The 22,396-nt window shown below is 47.0% G+C and overlaps 1 protein-coding gene across 2 annotated transcripts in view; it reads left to right on the top strand.

Annotated features, from left to right (window-relative positions):
• The window catches only part of LOC309567760 (GTPase KRas-like), a 175,248-nt gene that overhangs the window by 290 nt on the left and 152,562 nt on the right, over positions 1–22,396 (top strand). The window lies entirely within an intron of this gene.

The raw sequence follows: 22,396 nt of genomic DNA, 5'->3' as shown, positions 1-22,396 counted from the left end.
ACCTATGTCTAGGGACAGGGCACTGCCTTCATAGCTCACCCTCTGTCACAGGGGCTAATGGGGGACCTATGTCTAGGGACAGGGCACTGCCTGCTGCTTTCATAGCTCACCCTCTGTCACAGGGGCTAATGGGGGGCCTATGTCTAGGGACAGGGCACTGCCTTCATAGCTCACCCTCTGTCACAGGGGCTAATGGGGGGACCTATGTCTAGGGACAGGGCACTGCCTGCTGCCTTCATAGCTCAGCCTCTGTCACAGGGGCTAATGGGGGACCTATGTCTAGGGACAGGGCACTGCCTTCATAGCTCACCCTCTGTCACAGGGGCTAATGGGGGACCTATGTCTAGGGACAGGGCACTGCCTTCATAGCTCAGCCTCTGTCACAGGGGATAATGGGGGACCTATGTCTAGGGACAGGGCACTGCCTTCATAGCTCACCCTCTGTCACAGGGGCTAATGGGGGACCTATGTCTAGGGACAGGGCACTGCCTTCATAGCTCAGCCTCTGTCACAGGGACTAATGGGGGGACCTATGTCTAGGGACAGGGCACTGCCTTCATAGCTCAGCCTCTGTCACAGGGACTAATGGGGGGACCTATGTCTAGGGACAGGGCACTGCCTTCATAGCTCAGCCTCTGTCACAGGGGATAATGGGGGGACCTATGTCTAGGGACAGGGCACTGCCTTCATAGCTCAGCCTCTGTCACAGGGGATAATGGGGGACCTATGTCTAGGGACAGGGCACTGCCTTCATAGCTCAGCCTCTGTCACAGGGACTAATGGGGGGACCTATGTCTAGGGACAGGGCACTGCCTTCATAGCTCAGCCTCTGTCACAGGGGATAATGGGGGGACCTATGTCTAGGGACAGGGCACTGCCTTCACAGCTCAGCCTCTGTCACAGGGGATAATGGGGGGACCTATGTCTAGGGACAGGGCACTGCCTTCACAGCTCAGCCTCTGTCACAGGGGATAATGGGGGGACCTATGTCTAGGGACAGGGCACTGCCTTCACAGCTCCCCCTCTGTCACAGGGACTAATGGGGGGACCTATGTCTAGGGACAGGGCACTGCCTGCTGCTTTCATAGCTCACCCTCTGTCACAGGGGCTAATGGGGGACCTATGTCTAGGGACAGGGCACTGCCTTCATAGCTCCCCCTCTGTCACAGGGGATAATGGGGGACCTATGTCTAGGGACAGGGCACTGCCTTCATAGCTCAGCCTCTGTCACAGGGACTAATGGGGGGACCTATGTCTAGGGACAGGGCACTGCCTTCATAGCTCAGCCTCTGTCACAGGGGATAATGGGGGGACCTATGTCTAGGGACAGGGCACTGCCTGCTGCCTTCATAGCCCCCCCTCTGTCACAGGGGATAATGGGGGACCTATGTCTAGGGACAGGGCACTGCCTGCTGCTTTCATAGCTCAGCCTCTGTCACAGGGGCCAATGGGGGGACCTATGTCTAGGGACAGGGCACTGCCTGCTGCCTTCATAGCTCCCCCTCTGTCACAGGGGCTAATGGGGGACCTATGTCTAGGGACAGGGCACTGCCTTCATAGCTCAGCCTCTGTCACAGGGACTAATGGGGGACCTATGTCTAGGGACAGGGCACTGCCTTCATAGCTCACCCTCTGTCACAGGGGCTAATGGGGGACCTATGTCTAGGGACAGGGCACTGCCTGCTGCTTTCATAGCTCACCCTCTGTCACAGGGGCTAATGGGGGGCCTATGTCTAGGGACAGGGCACTGCCTTCATAGCTCAGCCTCTGTCACAGGGGATAATGGGGGGACCTATGTCTAGGGACAGGGCACTGCCTGCTGCCTTCATAGCTCAGCCTCTGTCACAGGGGCTAATGGGGGACCTATGTCTAGGGACAGGGCACTGCCTTCATAGCTCACCCTCTGTCACAGGGGCTAATGGGGGACCTATGTCTAGGGACAGGGCACTGCCTTCATAGCTCAGCCTCTGTCACAGGGGATAATGGGGGACCTATGTCTAGGGACAGGGCACTGCCTTCATAGCTCACCCTCTGTCACAGGGGCTAATGGGGGACCTATGTCTAGGGACAGGGCACTGCCTTCATAGCTCAGCCTCTGTCACAGGGACTAATGGGGGGACCTATGTCTAGGGACAGGGCACTGCCTTCATAGCTCAGCCTCTGTCACAGGGACTAATGGGGGGACCTATGTCTAGGGACAGGGCACTGCCTTCATAGCTCAGCCTCTGTCACAGGGGATAATGGGGGGACCTATGTCTAGGGACAGGGCACTGCCTTCATAGCTCAGCCTCTGTCACAGGGGATAATGGGGGACCTATGTCTAGGGACAGGGCACTGCCTTCATAGCTCAGCCTCTGTCACAGGGACTAATGGGGGGACCTATGTCTAGGGACAGGGCACTGCCTTCACAGCTCAGCCTCTGTCACAGGGGATAATGGGGGACCTATGTCTAGGGACAGGGCACTGCCTTCATAGCTCAGCCTCTGTCACAGGGGATAATGGGGGGACCTATGTCTAGGGACAGGGCACTGCCTTCACAGCTCAGCCTCTGTCACAGGGGATAATGGGGGGACCTATGTCTAGGGACAGGGCACTGCCTTCACAGCTCAGCCTCTGTCACAGGGGATAATGGGGGGACCTATGTCTAGGGACAGGGCACTGCCTTCACAGCTCCCCCTCTGTCACAGGGACTAATGGGGGGACCTATGTCTAGGGACAGGGCACTGCCTGCTGCTTTCATAGCTCACCCTCTGTCACAGGGGCTAATGGGGGACCTATGTCTAGGGACAGGGCACTGCCTTCATAGCTCCCCCTCTGTCACAGGGGATAATGGGGGACCTATGTCTAGGGACAGGGCACTGCCTTCATAGCTCAGCCTCTGTCACAGGGACTAATGGGGGGACCTATGTCTAGGGACAGGGCACTGCCTTCATAGCTCAGCCTCTGTCACAGGGGATAATGGGGGGACCTATGTCTAGGGACAGGGCACTGCCTGCTGCCTTCATAGCCCCCCCTCTGTCACAGGGGATAATGGGGGACCTATGTCTAGGGACAGGGCACTGCCTGCTGCTTTCATAGCTCAGCCTCTGTCACAGGGGCCAATGGGGGGACCTATGTCTAGGGACAGGGCACTGCCTGCTGCCTTCATAGCTCCCCCTCTGTCACAGGGACTAATGGGGGGACCTATGTCTAGGGACAGGGCACTGCCTTCATAGCTCACCCTCTGTCACAGGGGCCAATGGGGGGACCTATGTCTAGGGACAGGGCACTGCCTTCATAGCTCACCCTCTGTCACAGGGGATAATGGGGGACCTATGTCTAGGGACAGGGCACTGCCTGCTGCTTTCATAGTTCCCCCTCTGTCACAGGGGTTAGTGGGGGGACCTATGTCTAGGGACAGGGCACTGCCTTCATAGCTCAGCCTCTGTCACAGGGACTAATGGGGGACCTATGTCTAGGGACAGGGCACTGCCTTCATAGCTCACCCTCTGTCACAGGGACTAATGGGGGACCTATGTCTAGGGACAGGTCCTCAGTCCCACTACAGCTGGGGCTTCTTATACACCCAGACGCAGAAAGAAGCTTCAGGAATGTCTGCGAGTTTATAGGACAGATCCTGTGACAGCCCCTCCCACCAGGGTCATGTGATGGGTATCTTTGTACTAGTGTAGGGATTGGAACATATTGCATCTTTAACCAGTTGACTTCTGGAAGATTTACTGACTTCATGACCAAGCCATTTGTTGGCACTGCGTTACATTAACTGACAATTGCGTGGTGGTGCGAAACTGTACCCCCAAAAAAATGAATGTTCTTTTTTTCCCCTACAAACAGGGCTTGCTTTTGGTGGTATTTGATCACTTCTGCAATTTTTGTTTGCACTATAAACAAACAAAAAAAATAAATTTTCGGCTATTAACCACTTTACCACCGGAGGATTTTGCTGTCTTACGTCCAGGCCACTTTTTGCGATTCGGCACTGTGCGACTTTAACGGACAATTGCGCGGTCGTGCGACGCTGTACCCAAACAAAATTTACATTTTTTTTCCCCACAAACAGAGCTTTCTTTTGGTGTTATTTGATCACCTGTGCGATTTTTACTTTTTGCGCTATAAACCAAAAAAGCGTAAATTTTGAAAAAATAACAATATTTTTCACATTTTTTTATATGAAATTCCCCCCAAAAAAATGTAAAGATCAAAATTTTTTTAAATTTTTGGCCAATTTGTTTTATGCTACCTATGTTTGGTAAAAAAAAATCACAATAAGCGTATTTTGATTGGTTTGCACAAAAGTTATTGCGTTTACTAACTAAGGGAAAGTTTTCTGTCATTTTTGGTGTTTTTTTTTTTTTTTAATAATAATAATAATTTTTGAGTAATGGCGGCGATCTGCGATTTTTTTTTTTTTTGCGGGACTGCAACATTGCGGTGGACAGATCGGACCCTTGACTGACATTTTTGACACTTTTGGGGGTACCAGTGACATTTCTATAGTAATCAGTGCTATAAATATGCACTGTTACTGTAAAAATGACACTGGCAGGGAAGGGGTTAATGTATGCCTGGTGCTTACTAACGTGTGGGGGGAGGTGACTGAGTGACACAGGGACAGATCGCATGTTCAGCTATGCTGAACCCTGCAATCTGACCCTGCCTGTCACTTAGGAGATCCGCCCGCTCTGTTTACGCAAGCGGGCGGATCTCCAAACTCGATTCCCCGACGATCGGGGAAGAGCAGCGGCGATCGCCCGCCGCTCCTCCCCTGGCCCGACTCCCGCTGTGACTGAATACAGCGGGAGTGAGCCTCCAGCGGCACGCGAGCGCCGCCCACAAGAGGAGGAGTCCAGCGACGTAGTACTACGTCGCTGGACGATGACGTGCCGCAGTAGAGGTACAGTGACTGGTCGTAAAGTGGTTAAACATGTCCAATAAAAAAAAAATCTAATTTCTTCATCAGTTTAGGCCAATATGTATTTTGCTACATATTTTTGTTAAAAAAAATTCCAATAAGCATATATTGACTATGGGATATTTATTTATTTTTTACTAGTAATGGCAGCGAACAGCGACTTATCACAGAGCTGCAATATTGCTGCGGACAGTCAGACAAATAACTGACACTTTTAACCCTTTTTGGGGACTAATGACACTAATACAGTGATCAGTGCTAAAATATATGCACTGTTACTGTACTAATGACACTGGCTGGGAAGGGGTTAACATCAAGGGCAGTCAAAGGGTTAAATGTGTTCCTAGCCAGTGCTTGTGTACAGTGTGGGAGGTGCTTGAGGGAAGACATTGATCCGGTTTTTCAGGAACACAGGATCAATGCATTTCCTACTGATAGAATGGCAATCTGCCTTGTTTACATATGGTAGGCAGACTGCCATTCTTCCTGTGTAACGAATGATCAGTGGTTGCTGGTGGACATCAAGTCTGCAGTACCCACTGATTAGCTCTCACTGTGTATAATCGAAGCGGGCTGGCAGCGGCGGTGCTGGATCATATGCTAGGTATGTGATCCAGCACAGTAGAGCTAACATATGGATTTTTTACTACAGCTTACCTGTAAAATCAATTTGTTGGAGTACATCACGGGGCACAGAGCCATATTCATTATCATATGGGTTAAACACCACCTTCTTGTGAATGGACACTGGTAACCAATCAGACAGGAAGTCCCCCTATATAACCCCTCCTACACAGGAAGGACCTCAGTTTTGTAGCAAGCAATAAAAAGGCCCAATACAAGAGGGGAGGGACCCCTGTGTCCCGTGATGTACTCCAAGAAATGGATTTTACAGGTAAGCTGTAGCAAAAAAATACAAATTTCTTTTCGTACATCATGGGACATAGAGCCAAATTCATTACCATATGGGACATCCCATAGTAATGCATCTGAGGGGAGGAGGGACACCATAAATACCGCCATCAGACCACAAAAGATCTACACCGCTGCCTGCAGAACACTGTGGCCAAATGTGGACTCCTCCTGGGTCCTAACATCCACTTGATAGAAACGAATGAACGTATGCACTGGCGACCAAGTCGCGGCTTTGCAAATAGAACCCATAGAAGTTTGATGTCTAACTGCCCAAGAGGCACCTACACTTCTGGTAGAGTGTGCCTTCACAGGAAAAGGTGGAACCTTCCCTTTAAAACCATACGCCTGGATAATAACCTGGCGAATCCAATGAGAGATCGTAGACTTAGATGCTGCCTGCCCTTTCCTGGGCCCTTCTGGCAGCACAAACAAAAGATCGGTCTTACAAACTTGAGCTGACCTTTCCAAATAGTGCCTGTACTACATCAAGAGAATGTTAATAACTTTTTCCTCTTCTGTTTGAGGCTCTTGAAAAAAGGAAGGCAGTATAATGTCCCGATTTCAAATGAAAAGCGGACACCACCTTGGGCAAAAAACCTGGGTGTGGACATAAAATCACCATATCTTGATGTAATATCAAGAATGGCTCTTTACAAGAAAGAGCTGCTAGTTCCGATACTCTTCTGGCTGAAGTTATCGCAATCAAAAAGACCAGTTTTCTGGTCAGAACAAGGGGGAATAGCCCCATGGGCTCAAAAGGCTTTCTGTAAAACTGCCAGCACCAAATTTAGAACCCAAGGACACAATGGTGGCTTCACTGGTAGAAGCATACTTAATATCCCTTGGACGAAGGTTTGAACCAAGGAATGCGACGCGATCGGTTTGATCTGGGAAAAAAACTGATGAGGCTGAAATTTGACCCTTAAAGCGGAGTTCCACCCAAAAGTGGAACTTCCGCTTTAAATAGTCCTAACCCCCTGACATGCCACTTTTGGCATGTCATTTTTTTGGGGGGGGGAGCGGGTACCTAGTTTTGACAGGTACCCGCTCCACTTCCGCTTGGAGCGCCGCAGCGCCCTGAGTGGAAGTTCTCCTCTCTCCCTCCCTGCAATCTTCTGGGACATGCCAGAGGTCCCAGAAGATTGCCGGCCAATCACGATGCATAGCGCAACTCGCGCATGCGCAGTGCGTACCCGGCTGTGAAGCTGCAAACTGTCACAGCCGGGTGCCCACATCAGTGATGCCGGCGCCGCAGAGCAGAGAGGGAGAAGACGGCGCATCGCTGGACCGTGGGACAGGTGAGTGCGTGTTTAGGCTGGAACTCCGCTTTAAGGCCTCATGTACACTGCTGCTGCTGATAAACGGACGTTTAGGAGCAGTTGGGCGTTTTTTTTCAGCAGCCCCTGAACCCTCCTCTGTTATCTTATCTGTCCATGTACACTGAATCGATTACAGTCATTTAGAGGCAGTTGAGTTCATTGTCGTTTTTTGGAAAACAATTATTTGCGTTCAGCATGTTTAGAACGTGTGTTTACTGGCGTTTCAAACGCAACCGAACACGGTCACCCACATTTAGCGCTTGCGTTTTTACTGTTTAAAAGGGGAATGATTTTTTGACCTCTAAAAACGGATCTGAGCGCAAACGCCCGCTAAATGCGGCATGCAAACGCGACCCAACGGATGTTTTAAACGTCGTTTACATTCCAGCGTTCAAAGGAGTTTTACAAATGTCAATTTAAGACGCAGGGTGGAATATCGGACCTTGAGAGAGAAGGCCTGGATGCAGTGGCAGAACTCAAGGCCATGTCACTGCCAATTTTTGAGTTTGTGCATGCCAAACCCTCCTTGGCCATGCTGGAGCTACGAGGATTACTGGTTTCCCCCCTAGCTGGATTTAGCATAAATTACGTGGTAGCAGCTGAACCGGAGGAAAGGCATAGATCAAGGAAAACTCCCAAGGAGTCACCAAAGCATCCACTCTGACTGCGAGTGGATCCCCGGTCCTGGACACAAATCTCTTCAACTTGTTGTTGACCCTGGATGCCAACAGATCTCCTTTCGGAGACTCTCCAGCGTTGGCAGATCGATGCAAAGATTTCGGGGTGAAAGGACAATTCCCCCGGAAACATCTGTTGACGACTCAGTCTGCCTGCTAGATCTATTCTTGGAATGAAAACTGCTGACAGGTATGGAACAAACTTCTCTGCCTAGGATAGGATGATATCCACCTCTTTCTGGGCTGACTGACTTTTGGTGCCTCCCTGATGGTTGATATAAGCCATAGCTGTGGCATTTTCAGATTGTACCCTGACAGGGTGACACTGAAGTCTGGACATCCAGTTCTTTAAAGCCCACCCTCTGCTCGGATTTCTAAGATATTGATGGGGAGACTTTTTTTTTTTTTTTCTACCAAAGACCACTTCCCTTGGACAGTGGCTTCCTCCAGAACCGCTCCCCAACTGGAGGGACTGTCATTGACAATCACTGCTTTCCAGACTACTGGATGGAAGGATTTCCCTTTTTCCAAATTTCTAGTTAACCACCAACTTAGACTCTGACATGCTCTTGGAACCAGAGACATGCACCAGTCTAGGGACTGGACTTTTCTGGTCCATGCTGACAGAAAGTTGTTCTGTAAGGGTCTGGGATGGAATTGAGCATAGGGAATTGCTCCGAATATGGATTGCTCCGAATGTGGACACCATCTTGTATGTTGTCTCCCCACTTGGGTTCTACGTTAGAGTCTCCATACTGCACTAGTCATCCAGTCTGCATGTCGACTAACAACATTCATTATATTTTCAGATATGTTCTTATACACATACCCCTGATGAGTGGGCAATGCGACCCATGAAACGCGTTGAGTTAAACGCATACAAAGCCATGTCATGTTTTTATTGATAATTGCATCATTATGTTTATGTATTGATGTACTGCTCAGTTATGAACTTATTTTTATATGACTGTTTTACTAATAAATCAGCCGCATTGCACTATTGACTTAACTATTGAATCCTCCTCATTTAAAGCCCCACTGGCCAATTAAAGTTAAAGTAACGCAGTGCCGAATCGCAAAATAGGGCTTAAGTGGTTAATATGGCCTTTTTAAAGACTAACAAACTCCTATAGCTGCCACTGCTGGTTGTATCGCAGACCCTGCAACAGCAAAGGAGGTTTTTAGTAAAGATTCCATCTTCTTATCAGCTGGATCTTTAAAAATCTGGGCATTATCCACAGGACAAGTTAAACTTTTAACTGAAGAAATGGCAGCATGCACAGTAGGTATACTCCTATTTCTTTATCGTACATCATGGGACACAGCAGGTAATGACTATCTGGGTTATACGCAACCTTTAGGTGAATAGACACTAGCAACCAGTAGACAGGAAGTTCCTCCCATATAACCCCTCCCATACAGGAAGAACCTTAGTTTTTTTTCACCAGTGTCTTGAAGGTGGTGGTCATGGCTATTAAAGCTCTTCAAAATTTCAAACGTCCCAGTAATTGGGCATTCTATCGGATCCATTCAAATGGCAAAACGCTAAGAGTGGTACCCAAGCCTCGGCTAGAGAAGATCCAAGGTTTTGCCTGTAATGTGACCCATTTGGGCACTGGACCCTAGTAATGAAACCCTGCTTTTTATTATCCCAAGGAGTTTTTTTAGCAGGGTGCTCAACGGGTCCAAGGGAATGGACCCCATTAAAAAAGGGGGACCAAGTCCTTGAAGGTCAGATTGACCAAGCTCTCTGTGAGGGTTGAAGATTGGGTCCTGCTGAGGACCCTGCGGCGGCGGGACTGGCAACTAATTCCTTTTCTTTAAAAAAAAATTAAAAGGTTTAAAGGAAGGATTAAGCACATTTTCTCCTAACTGTAGTTCTGTTTTGTGGTTACTAGATGGCGCTGTTCAGCAGTATTGGTTTTTACCTGTTTCTGTAGTCTCATCCCGGTCAGCTTGGTGTGGATTTTTTTCCATGTGGCTATGGGAGCGGCGTTTGCTGATGACATCACGGACCTACACATGGACGCCCTTACCTCATTTTAAGCAGGCTGCTGACTGGATCGTGCTGGAGCAGGCTGCTGGCTGGGATCTTTGGGACACCCAGCAGGTGGATCAGACTGTCTGGGCATGTGATTAACTATGGGACAGGTTAGGAGAACAGTAGTTGATAGCTGTATAGTGCAGTATATTCTACCATTGTGCAACAGGGCCTCACTTCTGAGTCTTACTTTACTAAAAAGCAATGTCTTCCAGAGAGAGAAGGGGGGGGGGGGGTTGCAGCAGGGAAGGTGGCCTGGTGTCCCCACATCAGGATTAAACAGTCCTAATCTGATTCCCACTGTACTCTCCTCCCCTGATAGACCTGAAGCTACTGGCCAGTCTGAGCCATTGCGCTTGTCGGGTCTGGTTGCTACCTCTAATGCCTCTGTATCTACTTATGTTACGAAGGACGATTTGGCATTTGGCTTGGCTGGCATTAACCACTTAAGCCCCGGAGGATTTGGCTGCTAAAAGATCAGGGTTTTTTTTGCGATTCGGCACTGCGTGACTTTAACGGACAATTGCGTGGTCGTGCGACGCTGTACCTAAACGAATTTGACGTCCTTTTTTTTTCCCCACAAACAGAGCTTTCTTTTGGTGGTATTTGATCACCTGTGCGATATTTTTTTTTTTTTTTTTTCGACATTGCGGCGGACAGATCAGACCCTTGACTGACACTTTTGGGGTTACCAGTGACATTTCTACAGTAATCAGTGCTATATATATGCACTGTTACTGTAAAAATACACTGGCAGTGAAGGGGTTAACTTTATTTGAGAGGGAGGGGCTGTGTGTGTCCCTAGGGGCGTGATTCTAACTGTGATTGGCTGTGGCTTGAGGTGTAGTTACATTGATCAACGGTTCTACATAGTAGAACCGTATGATCAGTGTCTCTACACAGGGAGAACTGACAGGCAGCTTGTTTACACAAGCTGCCTGCCTTTCTCCCTCTCCCCCGACGATCGCAGAGTGACCGGCGGACATCGGGTCCGCCGGTCACACGCGCGGGGGGGCTGCGTGACCACGCGGGAGCGAGCCGCCGGCGGCGCTCGCTCGCTCCCCAGACCCTCCCAGGCTAGTGACGTACCGATACGTCACTCTGCCTGTGAGGGGCTGACCGCCGCAGTATATGTTCGTGCGGCGGTCTGCAAGCGGTTAAAGGTAAAATAGCTGGCATGATTGCGGATAGATCCCCACCTCCCTCTCCTGTGCCCAGGTCCAGCAATGATACAGCAGGGTTTCCGTGCTCTCAAAATCTTGCAGAGGCCTCTGGTTTACAGCCAGATTGGGCAGAAGACCTTTTTTTAGTAAATTTTTCCTCCATAGGATATTATAGTGAAAACCTTTTTTGGAGGAACAAAAGTCCTATCAGGATGATCCCAATCAGCATACATTAGCTGCTCCAAATCAGCATACATTAGCTGCTCCAAGAGCGGGTGTATGAGGAGAGCGCAATGAGCCTAGAGAGGAAAAAGTCTTCAGACATCTCTAAGGGAGGTAATTTGTATCCAAACCGGACCATTTCAGTGAGAGAATGGTTTAACAATCTCTGGGCTTCAGAGGCAGAGTATGACTCCTCAGATCCTGACTCCCCAGAAGTGGATTCAGCTTGACCTTCTATAGGGTCCTCCTACAGCTGTTTCCACATCCTCTACCCAATCCTGAACTGAATCTGGTGGTGGCTCAGGTGAGGGGGATCTGTCACATTTCCTCCTGCCTTGTGATGCTGCAATCATGCCAGCAATCTTACCCTCGAGGGTGGCTAAAGCCGATGCCAAGTCGCCCTTAGTGACGTAGGTTGCGACAGAAGCACTAGGAGTAGCTACAATGCGTGACAACCGTAATGGCTCAGATTGACTAATCGCCTTTGCCTTTTTAGGGGAAGTAGACAGAGCAAGCACGGCTAGGACCTTCGAGGCCTGATGGCATCACAGTGCACCTTCCAGCTGTGTCCCCCAGACCTTTTTCGGGCAGACATTGGTTTTAAGCAAGACAAACTTGAGGTACTAACTTTAGTGTACTCTAGGCTTGTGCCAAGCTATACAGCTTATCACACAGCACTGATTATCCCAAAGTTACAGAACCTGTCTTGTGCCAGTAAGCATACACCACAGTGACTCACGTAACCCGGCTGCTGCTGCTCTGCGATTCCTCCAGCCTCTGGCAGAGCCTTGCTTGCTAAAACTCCTGTTTAAGAATCAAGACGCTTGTGGTTGTACTGCGCATGTGTGGCGTGCTACGTAGCAGCCACGTGCACGCTAATCGCGTCCAGACATGCCCCTCTTGCTCCAAACGTACGCTTGTGTATAAATGGCGAAGATTTGCGTGCGCAAACGATCCCTCGCTACAAACCCGCCACTGAAAGCATCGCTTGACCAGAACTTTCGCGCCAAGGCGAACCAACAACATAGGGTGAGAGCAGCTTAGGCAGACGGGTGCTTTGTCACAGCTGAAACCTTTCGAACAAACAAGGTATGTTTTAACATAGCTAATACCATAGTTACATAGTTAGTGAGGCTGAAAAAAGACACAAGTCCATCCAGTTCAACCTATGTGTGTGTGTTTGCTTTTAACCGTACATTGTATACCCCTGTATGTTGTGGTCTTTAAGGTGTCCATCCAATAGTTTTTTGAAACTATCAATGCTCCCCGCTGATACGACTGCTTGCGGAAGAGAATTCCACATCCTTACCGCTCTTACAGTGAAGAACCCCTTACGCACTTTAAGGTTAAACCGCCTTTCCTCTAGTTTTAGTGAGTGGCCACGTGTCTTATTGTATTCCCTTACTCTAAATAGTTTGTTCCTTATGCTCGGGTCGCCAGTACAGTATTTGTACATTGATATCATATCCCCCCTCAAGCGTCTCTTCTCCAGAGAGAATAGGTTCAGTGCTTGTAGTCTTTCCTCATAGCCGATGTCCTCCATTTCCCTAATTATTTTTGTTGCCCTTCTCTGGACTTTCTCCAGTTCCAGCACATCCTTCCTGAGGACCGGTGCCCAGAACTGGACAGCATACTCCAGATGTGGCCGGACCAGAGTCTTGTAGAGTGGAAGAATAATCTCTTTATTTCTGGAGTGAATCCCCTTTTTTATACAACCCAGTATTCTGTTGGCTTTGCTTGCAGCGGCTTGGCATTGCATGCCACTTCCAAGCCTGTTGTCTACCAGTACCCCCAGGTCCCTTTCCATCCTAGACTCACCCAGAGGTTCCCCCCCTAGTGAGTAGCTTGCTTTCTGGTTTCTGGCCCCCAAGTGCATTACTTTACATTTTTCTACATTAAATCTCATCTGCCATGTAGTTGCCCACCCCGTTATTTTGTTCAGGTCTGCTTGCAAGATTTCCACATCCTGCATAGAAGATATTGGCATGCCTAATTTAGTATCATCGGCAAATACTGAGATTGTACTAGATATCCCCTCCTCTAGATCATTTATGAATAAATTAAACAGGATTGGTCCCAGGACAGAACCCTGGGGGACCCCACTTTCCACACCCGCCCAATCCGAGTACTCCCCATTAATCACCACCCTCTGTACTCTCCCCTGGAGCCAGTTCTCTATCCAGGTACTCACCTTATGGTCCATACCTATCTTCCTTAGTTTGTACAGTAAGCGTTTGTGGGGAACGGTGTCAAAGGCCTTTGCAAAGTCCAGATACACCACATCCACAGGCTTACCTTTATCTAAGTGGCAGCTCACTTCATCGTAGAAGGTTAATAGATTGGTTTGGCATGAACGATTTTTCATGAATCCATGCTGATTACTACTTATAATACCGTTTTCATTACTAAAGTCTTGTATGTGGTCCCTTATCATCCCCTCCAAAATTTTGCAGACTACAGATGTTAGGCTGACCGGCCTATAGTTACCCGGGATATATCTCGGCCCCTTCTTAAATATTGGTACCACGTTGGCTTTTTTCCAATCAGCTGGCACCATACCTGTCTGTAAACTATCCTTAAAGATCAAGAATAATGGTCTGGCAATCACCTGACTGAGCTCATTTAGAACCCTTGGGTGCAAGCCATCCGGTCCCGGGGATTTATTTATGTTAAGTTTCTCTAGTTTAGCTCTAAGTCTATCCTCTGTTATTTAGTTCGGCCTTACAAGCGGGGTTCATGTAGCCCCCCGATTCCTTTGTGAAGACTGAAGAAAAGAAATTATTTAACACTTCCGCCTTTTCTCTGTCCTCAGTGGCCATTTTTCCTTTATCATCTTTTATGGGGCCAATGTGTTCTGGCCTTGCTTTCTTACTGTTTATATACTTAAAGAATTTCTTGGGGTTCTTTTTACTCTCCTCCGCTATATGTCTCTCGTGTTCTATTTTAGCCGCCCTGATTTCATCTTTACATTTCTTATTGCACTCTTTGTAATGCTTAAATGCTGCCAATGACCCCTCAGTCTTGTATTTTTTGAAGGCCTTTTCTTTAGCTCTAATATACATTTTTATGTTGGAGTTTAGCCACCCAGGGTTTAGTTTTGCTCTTTTAAATTTATTTCCCAGTGGAATGCACTGGCCCACCCCCTTGTTAAGTATGCTCTTGAAGCACTCCCATTTTTCCTCCGTGTTCTTTGTTCCCAGGGTTCTATCCCATTTGATATTTTCTAGCAGTGAGCGCAGTTTAGGGAAATTGGCTCTTTTGAAATTCAGTGTCCTTATATTACCCTTGTGTTTCCTATTACTGTAATTAATACTGAAACCAATTGACCTATGGTCACTGTTCCCTAAGTTGTCCCGTATTTCTATATCCGTGAGCAGGTCTGTATTGTTGGTAATCAGTAGGTCAAGTACCGCATTGTTTCTTGTCGGTGCATTCACCATCTGACCCATGAAATTGTCCTGCAAAACATTTAGGAACTGCCGAGCCTTGGCTGAATGCGCGGTTCCTTCTGCCCAGTCTATATCTGGATAATTAAAGTCCCCCATTATAATGACATTTCCCATCCTTGCTGCCAATCCTATCTGTAACATGAGGTCTCTCTCACCCTCCTCCCTCTGGTTTGGGGGCCTATAGCATACGCCCAATATTACCTTCCCCACCGTGCCTTTCCTTTGAAGCTCTACCCATAGGGATTCTGCCTCGTCCATAGCTCCATTATTAATATCATCCCTCATATTTACCTGTACACTGTTCTTAATATACAAACATACCCCTCCCCCTTTTTTACCCTCTCTATCTCTGCGATAAAGGGAATACCCCTGAATGGTCGCCATCCAGTCATGAGAGCTGTCAAACCAAGTCTCAGTTATCCCCACAAAATCTAAGTCCTCCTCAAACATCAGCAGCTCCAGCTCTCCCATCTTGTTGGCCAGGCTTCTGGCATTGGTATACAAACCTCGTAATTTTGATGTTTTTAGGCTGCTCTCTTGATTTTTCCCCGTACCCACCCTGGGTATAGGGGCTCCGAACACCCTACCGCTAATGCCCCCAATTCTGCCCTCTGAAACTTGCTTTCCACTGGCTAATTCTACATCTGTACCCTCCTGTTTTGCACAGGCAAAGAGAAATGTTTAAACCACAAGGTGCTTTAACATAGCTGATGCACCTACTGTTTTGCACATGGAGAGCAAACATATGTTTAACCATTTTAAGACCGGAGGATTTGGCTGCTCAAAGACCAGGCCCTATTTTGCGATTCGGCACTGCGTGAATTTAACGGACAATTGCGCGGTCATGTGACGCTGTACCCGAACGAAATTGACGTCCTTTTTTTTTTTTTTTTTTTTTCCCCCACAAACAGTTTCTTTTAGTGCTATTTGATCACTTTTGCGATTTTTATTTATTTTTTTTTTGTGCTATAAACAAAAAAAGAGCGACAATTTTGAAAAAATAACAATATTTTTCACATTCTTTTATATGAAATTCTCAAAAAAAAAATGTAAAAATCTAATTTTTTTTTAACATTTTAGGCTAATTTGTTTTCTGCTACATATTTTTGGTAAACAAAATCGCAATACGCGTATTTTGATTGGTATGCGCAAAAGTTATTATTAGTTTAATAACTACGGGAAAGATTTGTCATTTTTATTTTCTTTTTTTCCTAGTAATGGCGGCGATCTGTGATTTCTTTTTTTATTTATTTTTTTTTTTTTTCCGGGACTGCGACATTGCGGCAGACAGATCGGACCCCTAACTGACATTTTTTACACTTTTGGGGGTACTGTTACTGTAAAAATGACACTGGCAGGGAAAGGGTTAACAGTAACAGGGTTGGTAAAAGAGGGGGAGGGGTATGTCTTTATGTCAAGAACAATATAAAGGTGCTAGAAAGGAGTGACATTACGGATGGGATGAGCATGGATTTAGAATCTGTGTGGGTTGAACTCGATAGGGAAGAAGATAAGGGAAAAGTAGTTGTGGGGGTTTGCTATAGGCCACCTAACCAAGGGGAGGAGGTAGAGCTGGAATTTTTAGCACTAATAGGTAAAGCGGCAAAACTAGGATCAGTCATCATATTGGGGGACTTCAATTATCCCGACATTGACTGGGAAGAGGGGACTGCACACTCGCATAAGGCCCGGCTATTCACGGAAACCTTACAGGATAACTACATGTCGCAGTTGGTGGATTCCCCTACTAGAGAGAATGCTATCCTGGATCTATTGATCACTAATGACCCAGACATAATCTCGGAGGTAGGAGTCCAGGACAACCTGGGCTCTAGCGATCACAGGATGATCACATTTAGTATAAATAACAATATAAAAAGGCAAGTGGGGAACATAAGAACCCTAAACTTCAGAAGGGCAGACTTTCCAAAATTGTACTCATTGATGGAAAGGGTAAACTGGGACCAAACCCTGGGATCACTGACCACAGAGGAAAAATGGGAATGCTTTAGAACAATATTAAGCAAAGGCATCTTGCAGTGCATTCCTATGGGGAATAAATTTAGAAGAGACAAAGCCAAACCTGGCTGGCTAAACCGTAGCGTTAAAAAACTTATTAGGGGAAAAAAATTGGCCTTCAAGAAATATAAATCAGAGGGCACTGTATCGGCCTTCCAGCAATACAAGGAGGAAAATAAGAAGTGTAAACACGAAATCAAGATGGCTAAAATCAACTTTGAGAGACAAATAGCGGAGGATAGTAAAAAAAACCCAAAGAAATTCTTTAAATATATCAACAGCAAAAAAACTAGGGCAGAGCATATTGCACACATAATTAGCGATGATGGGAGGATGGTTACAGAGGACACTGAAAAAGCAACCGTGCTGAATTCTTTTTTCTCGTCAGTCTTTACGCAGGAAAAGGAAGGGTACACTGACCATGACTGTATGGTTAGTAGTAATACACAGGACTTGCCACTATGGCTAACAGAGGGGGAAATCAGGGAAAGACTGGATAAACTTAACACAAACAAATCACCAGGCCCAGATGGCGTACATCCGAGAGTGCTCAAGGAACTCAGTATGGTTATATCTAGACCACTGTTCCTGATCTTTGCTGACAGTATTAGGACAGGAGATGTACCAGGGGATTGGAGGAAGGCTAACGTGATTCCGATATTCAAAAAGGGCCAGAGACATATCCCGGGAAATTATAGGCCTGTCAGTCTGACATCAATAATATGTAAACTTTTGGAGGGGATGATAAGGGACTATATCGTAGAGTATGCTAAAGATAACAACATCATCAGTAGTAACCAGCACGGGTTTACAAATGGGCGATCTTGTCAAACCAATCTCTTAGCATTCTACGAGGAAGTGAGCTGTGAGCTAGATAGGGGGAGACCAGTGGATGTGGTGTACTTGGATTTCGCTAAGGCGTTTGATACAGTTCCCCACAAGCGCTTAATTTATAAAATAAGGTCTGCAGGTATCGACAGCAGGGTTTGCTCTTGGATACGGAATTGGCTAAAAGGCCGTGTCCAAAGGGTAGTAATAAACAGCGCATACTCAGACTGGTCTGAGGTAGTAAGTGGGGTGCCCCAGGGCTCAGTCCTGGGACCAACCTTGTTCAATTTATTCATAAACAGCATTGAGGACGGGATCAGTAGTTCGTTATCAGTTTTTGCAGATGACACAAAATTGGCCAGGGCAATAACTGCACAGCATGAAGCAGATATCCTACAGAATGACCTGGACAAAATTACGGAGTGGGCAACGACATGGCAAATGAGGTTTAATGTGGAGAAGTGTAAGGTTTTGCACTTGGGGACCAAAAACATAAAAACACAATACACGTTAGGAGGGGAACCCTTGGGGGAATCAAAAATGGAGAAGGATCTGGGAGTCTTAGTTGATGATAGATTAGGCAACAGCATGCAATGCCAAGCGGCAGCTTCCAAAGCCAACAGAATATTAGCATGCATAAAGAAAGGGATGTATTCCAGAGATAAGACTATAATCCTTCCACTTTATAAAACTCTGGTCCGACCGCATCTGGAGTATTCTGTCCAGTTCTGGTCGCCAGTCCTCAGGAGGGATGTGTTGGAGCTGGAGAAAGTCCAGAGAAGGGCAACTAAACTGATTAGGGGGTTGGAGGACCTTACCTATGAAGAGCGGCTGCAATCGCTCGATTTATTTTCCCTGGAGAAAAGACGTCTGAGAGGGGACATGATAGCAATTTATAAATATCTTAATGGGGATCTCAGCTTAGAAGAAAAGCTGTTCATTCGAAGGAATTGCATGAGGACTCGAGGACATACAATGCGATTAGAGGAGAAGCGTTTTAACCTCAGGCAACGTGGGGGGTTCTTTACTGTTAGGGCTACAAGATTGTGGAATTGTCTACCACAAGAGGTGGTTTCTGCGGGTAGTATGGTGACTTTCAAAAGACTCTTAGACTTACATCTCAAGGATCAGGAGATTGAGGGCTATGTTAGATGATTACAGTCACACACACCTACACAGGTTGAACTGGATGGACTATTGTCTTTATTCAACCTCACCTACTATGTAACTATGTAACTATGTAAGTATGGGTGATCAAGGGTTTAAATGTGTCCCTAGGGGCGTGATTCTAACTGTCAGGGGGCGTGGCTTGTGAAGTCATCACAGAGACATTCGATCCTATATAGCAGGATCACATAGCCTCTGTGATCACTTCAGGGAGAATGACAGATGGCTGTGTTACACGCACGCTCGCCCTCTAGCGTCTCCTGAGCGAGCGACGTAGTACTACGTCTGTTTGCCCAGGAGCGGCTGCCTGCCGCAATAAATCTGCGGTGGGCGGTCGTTAGGTGGTATGACACTGCTGATGCATCCACTGCTTTGCACATAAAAGCAAACTATGTTTAAATAAACAAGGTGTGCTTTAACATAGCTAATATACCCATTGTCTCTTGCAGAGACCACATGGCACCCGGTATCTGTTATTTTTAAGTGAACAGTGCATAAAAAATGTTTTACAAATATTTTTTAAAGTGGACTTACCAGTCCCGCCACAGGATTCTGTCTTGTAACAACAATCCAATCTTCACCCTTCACGATGAGCTTTGTCACTTGCCGACCTTCAAGGACTGGGTCCCCTTGTTTGTGAGGGGTCACTCCCTTGGATCTGTAGAACACCCTGCCGGAGCACCTTTGGGATTGATTTTACCAAGGGTCCAGTGCCTAGGAATGACAAAGTTACAGGCAAAACCTCGTATCTGCTTTCCAGAGGCTCAGGTATCATCCTTTTTAGTCTTTGACTTTTTTTGGATGGATCTGATTGCTAACCCCTTAGATTCAGAGATAGTTGAATTGGGTATGCAACTTAAAGTGGAGTTCCACCCTAAAATTATACTTGCCTCCATCTTCTCACTCCGGGTCACCTGAAAAACAAATGGATAATCGCAATTTTTTTTTTTTTTTTTTACTTCGTTTAGAAGAAAATATACTTCCTCTTCCTCCCCTCGGTGCCCGCAGCGAGTCGTCACTTCCTGGCATGCAATGATTCCTGGGAGCTGAACGTCATCGCTCCCAGGAATCAATGCACAGGCCCCGACGTCAGTTCTGGGTGCAGGCGCCGTCATACCTTGCAAAACAGCTTCTGGGCGTGCCCAGAAGCTGTGCAGGGATGACGCTACGGCACCGGAAGTGACGGCGGGGCCGGTGCAGTGCATCGTGGGACCGAATTAGATGGAAGAAGACACAGAAGAGGATCGCGCTGGCTTCAAGCTGCCCACACCTGAGATGGCAGCGCTGGAGAATACATTTTCAAGGTAAGTATTTCTTCTAAAAGGTAAGTGCAACCCGGGACAGATCAGAGGCTATTCATTGTGGAATGCACTAGCCCTGACTGTCCCGGGGGTATTTTTATTAAGAAAAACGTTCACTGGGTGGAACTCCGCTTTAATCTTCTTTCTTTCGGTGTGGAGAGTCTCTCCACCGTGGCCATCACTTTTTAAACACAGGCAAAAAAAAGAGGTTATATAGGGGGACATCCTGTCCGATTGGCTGCCAGTGTCCATTCAACTGAAGGTGGAAATATATATAATTTTTTTTTCTTTCATTTTGGATAGAGTAAGGGCTGTTTCTCTCCACATGCGTTGGAGCAGCATTGGGCGGGTAATCCAGCGCAGTCACTTTGCATGGACACTGCAAAGTTATTATACAGGATTTATATAGCGCCAACGTGCTTTACAACATGAGGGCAGACAGTACAGTTACAATACAATTTGGTACAGGAGGAATCAGAAGGCCCATTCAGACACTGAACCACGACCCGGCCTCCCCGCCCCCTCTCTTTCCTGATTGGCTGGCTGACTGACTTTGACAGTAGCAGGAGCCAACCGTGCTGCTGTCTCAGCCAATGGGGCGGGGTTTCCTTGGCATCTGATTAACTCCTGCACTCCTACTGCACACAGGTTTTTTTTTTTTTTATCTTAATGCATAGAATGCATTAGAATAAAGAACCTTCTGCCTTTACAATTCCTTAAATTTATCACTTTCCCTTTTGAAAATATAGAAAACAAACACACACAAGGCATTTGCCAAGCATCACAAAAAAACAAGAGGAATGCACACTAACTGCAGTAGAGTTAACATTTTTAATGTTTAAAATTATATGCAAGTTGTCCACTCACAAAATTAAAATAGAGCATGTACTAAACATTCCCAGCATGGAGGCCTGTCTCTATTCACAGTTGTAGTTTTGGATAGCAGTGCTGTCGAATGGAGGAATAGCTGCTGCTGGAGGACAGACCAGAGCTCTATCAGCCCATGTTTAAAAAAAGTAATTTTAGTCCTGATGTCTGCATAAACCCCCCCCCCCCCCCCCAAAACATAAATATTTCCTGAAAGTAGATAACAAACTGGAGAACAAATCCGTTCCTGTCATCACTCTCGTATATACTGAGGTAGGTCAAATTGTGCTTGAGAACTCTGGTCAGCCTCTTTCGAGGTAAATAATCATCCACGGTCCTGCAATTTTCCACACACGACAAAGGAACCGGAAGGATCTCATTGTGCAATGCTGTTTTTATTAAACACATTCCCCACATATTCATAAAAATTAGGGTTGCACCAATACCACTTTTTTTTTTTTTTTTAAAGACAAGTACCGATATGGATTCCCTATACTTACTTTTTTTTTTTTTTTCCCTTTAAAGTCATGTGACAGTTTTCAAAGCACAATACAGACTGATGGGGTGGCACTAATTAGGAGGCATGAATATGCAGCACTAATGGGCACCGATAGTGGCACTGATGGGGTGGCACTAATATGTAGCACTGATGAGCACTGATAGGTGGCGCTGATGGGCCTTGATAGGTGGCATTGTTGGGCAGTACTGATAGGCAGGCAATAATGGGCACTGAAAGGCAGCACTGATTGTTGGCAATTGTCATAATTAATGGACACAGATTGGCCTCACTGCAACTTAAATAATATTAGTTATATGTTTTTTTTCCCTTACGTCCTCCGACAGTCGCCGCCATCTTCATATTCGTCACAATGGGGTATTAGACTTTGCTCCGTAGGAGTAGCTAGGCAACAGAATATGTCAATATTAAAGCTTTTAACATATCAACACCCCCGGGGGTGGTCCCCTCAGTCTATACCCTCCTGCTTCCTGTTTCCTGCTTCAGTTTCAATGTCTAGCTTGTCAGGAGTAGCTGGATCTCTCTATGCTGGGGCATTTTGTCTCAGCCTTTATCTTCTTTTTTGATTTTTTGTTTGAGTTTTTTCTCTCTCTTTACTTAGCTGTTCTTTTTGTCAGCATTAGTTAGTTCTTCTGATGAAGAGGATTCGTGCGGGCTGGGTCTCGGGCTGATCCCCCTGGTCGCAGGATGTGGGTCAGTGGCTTCCCAGCCTGCCATCGAGCGTTCAGCCAGGTAACGCTCCTGGCACAGTGAACGACCCATCCCTGTTCGGTGCAGGGATGATTGGTGAGGTGGCTGCCTCACTGGACGCTGTGCGGTTTCTTAACCCCGATTTTTTGCGTCCTGGATGCGACTCTCCCTGCCACATGCGCAGCGGCTTGTTCGCCTGTGCGGGTTCCCCACGCCATTAGGAGGTAGGTGTATCTATGTGGGGACCTGTCTGTTGGGGGGTGTTGGTCTTGGACTGTGTAACCCTGCCTGTGTTCACACTATTGAAAT

Source organism: Pelophylax lessonae (genome assembly GCF_965119305.1).
Source record: "Pelophylax lessonae genome assembly, chromosome: 12".
In the NCBI taxonomy this organism is placed as follows: Eukaryota; Metazoa; Chordata; class Amphibia; order Anura; family Ranidae; genus Pelophylax; species Pelophylax lessonae.
The sequence above is the reverse complement of the archived record's forward strand: the minus strand, read 5'-3'. Positions and strand labels throughout refer to the sequence as shown.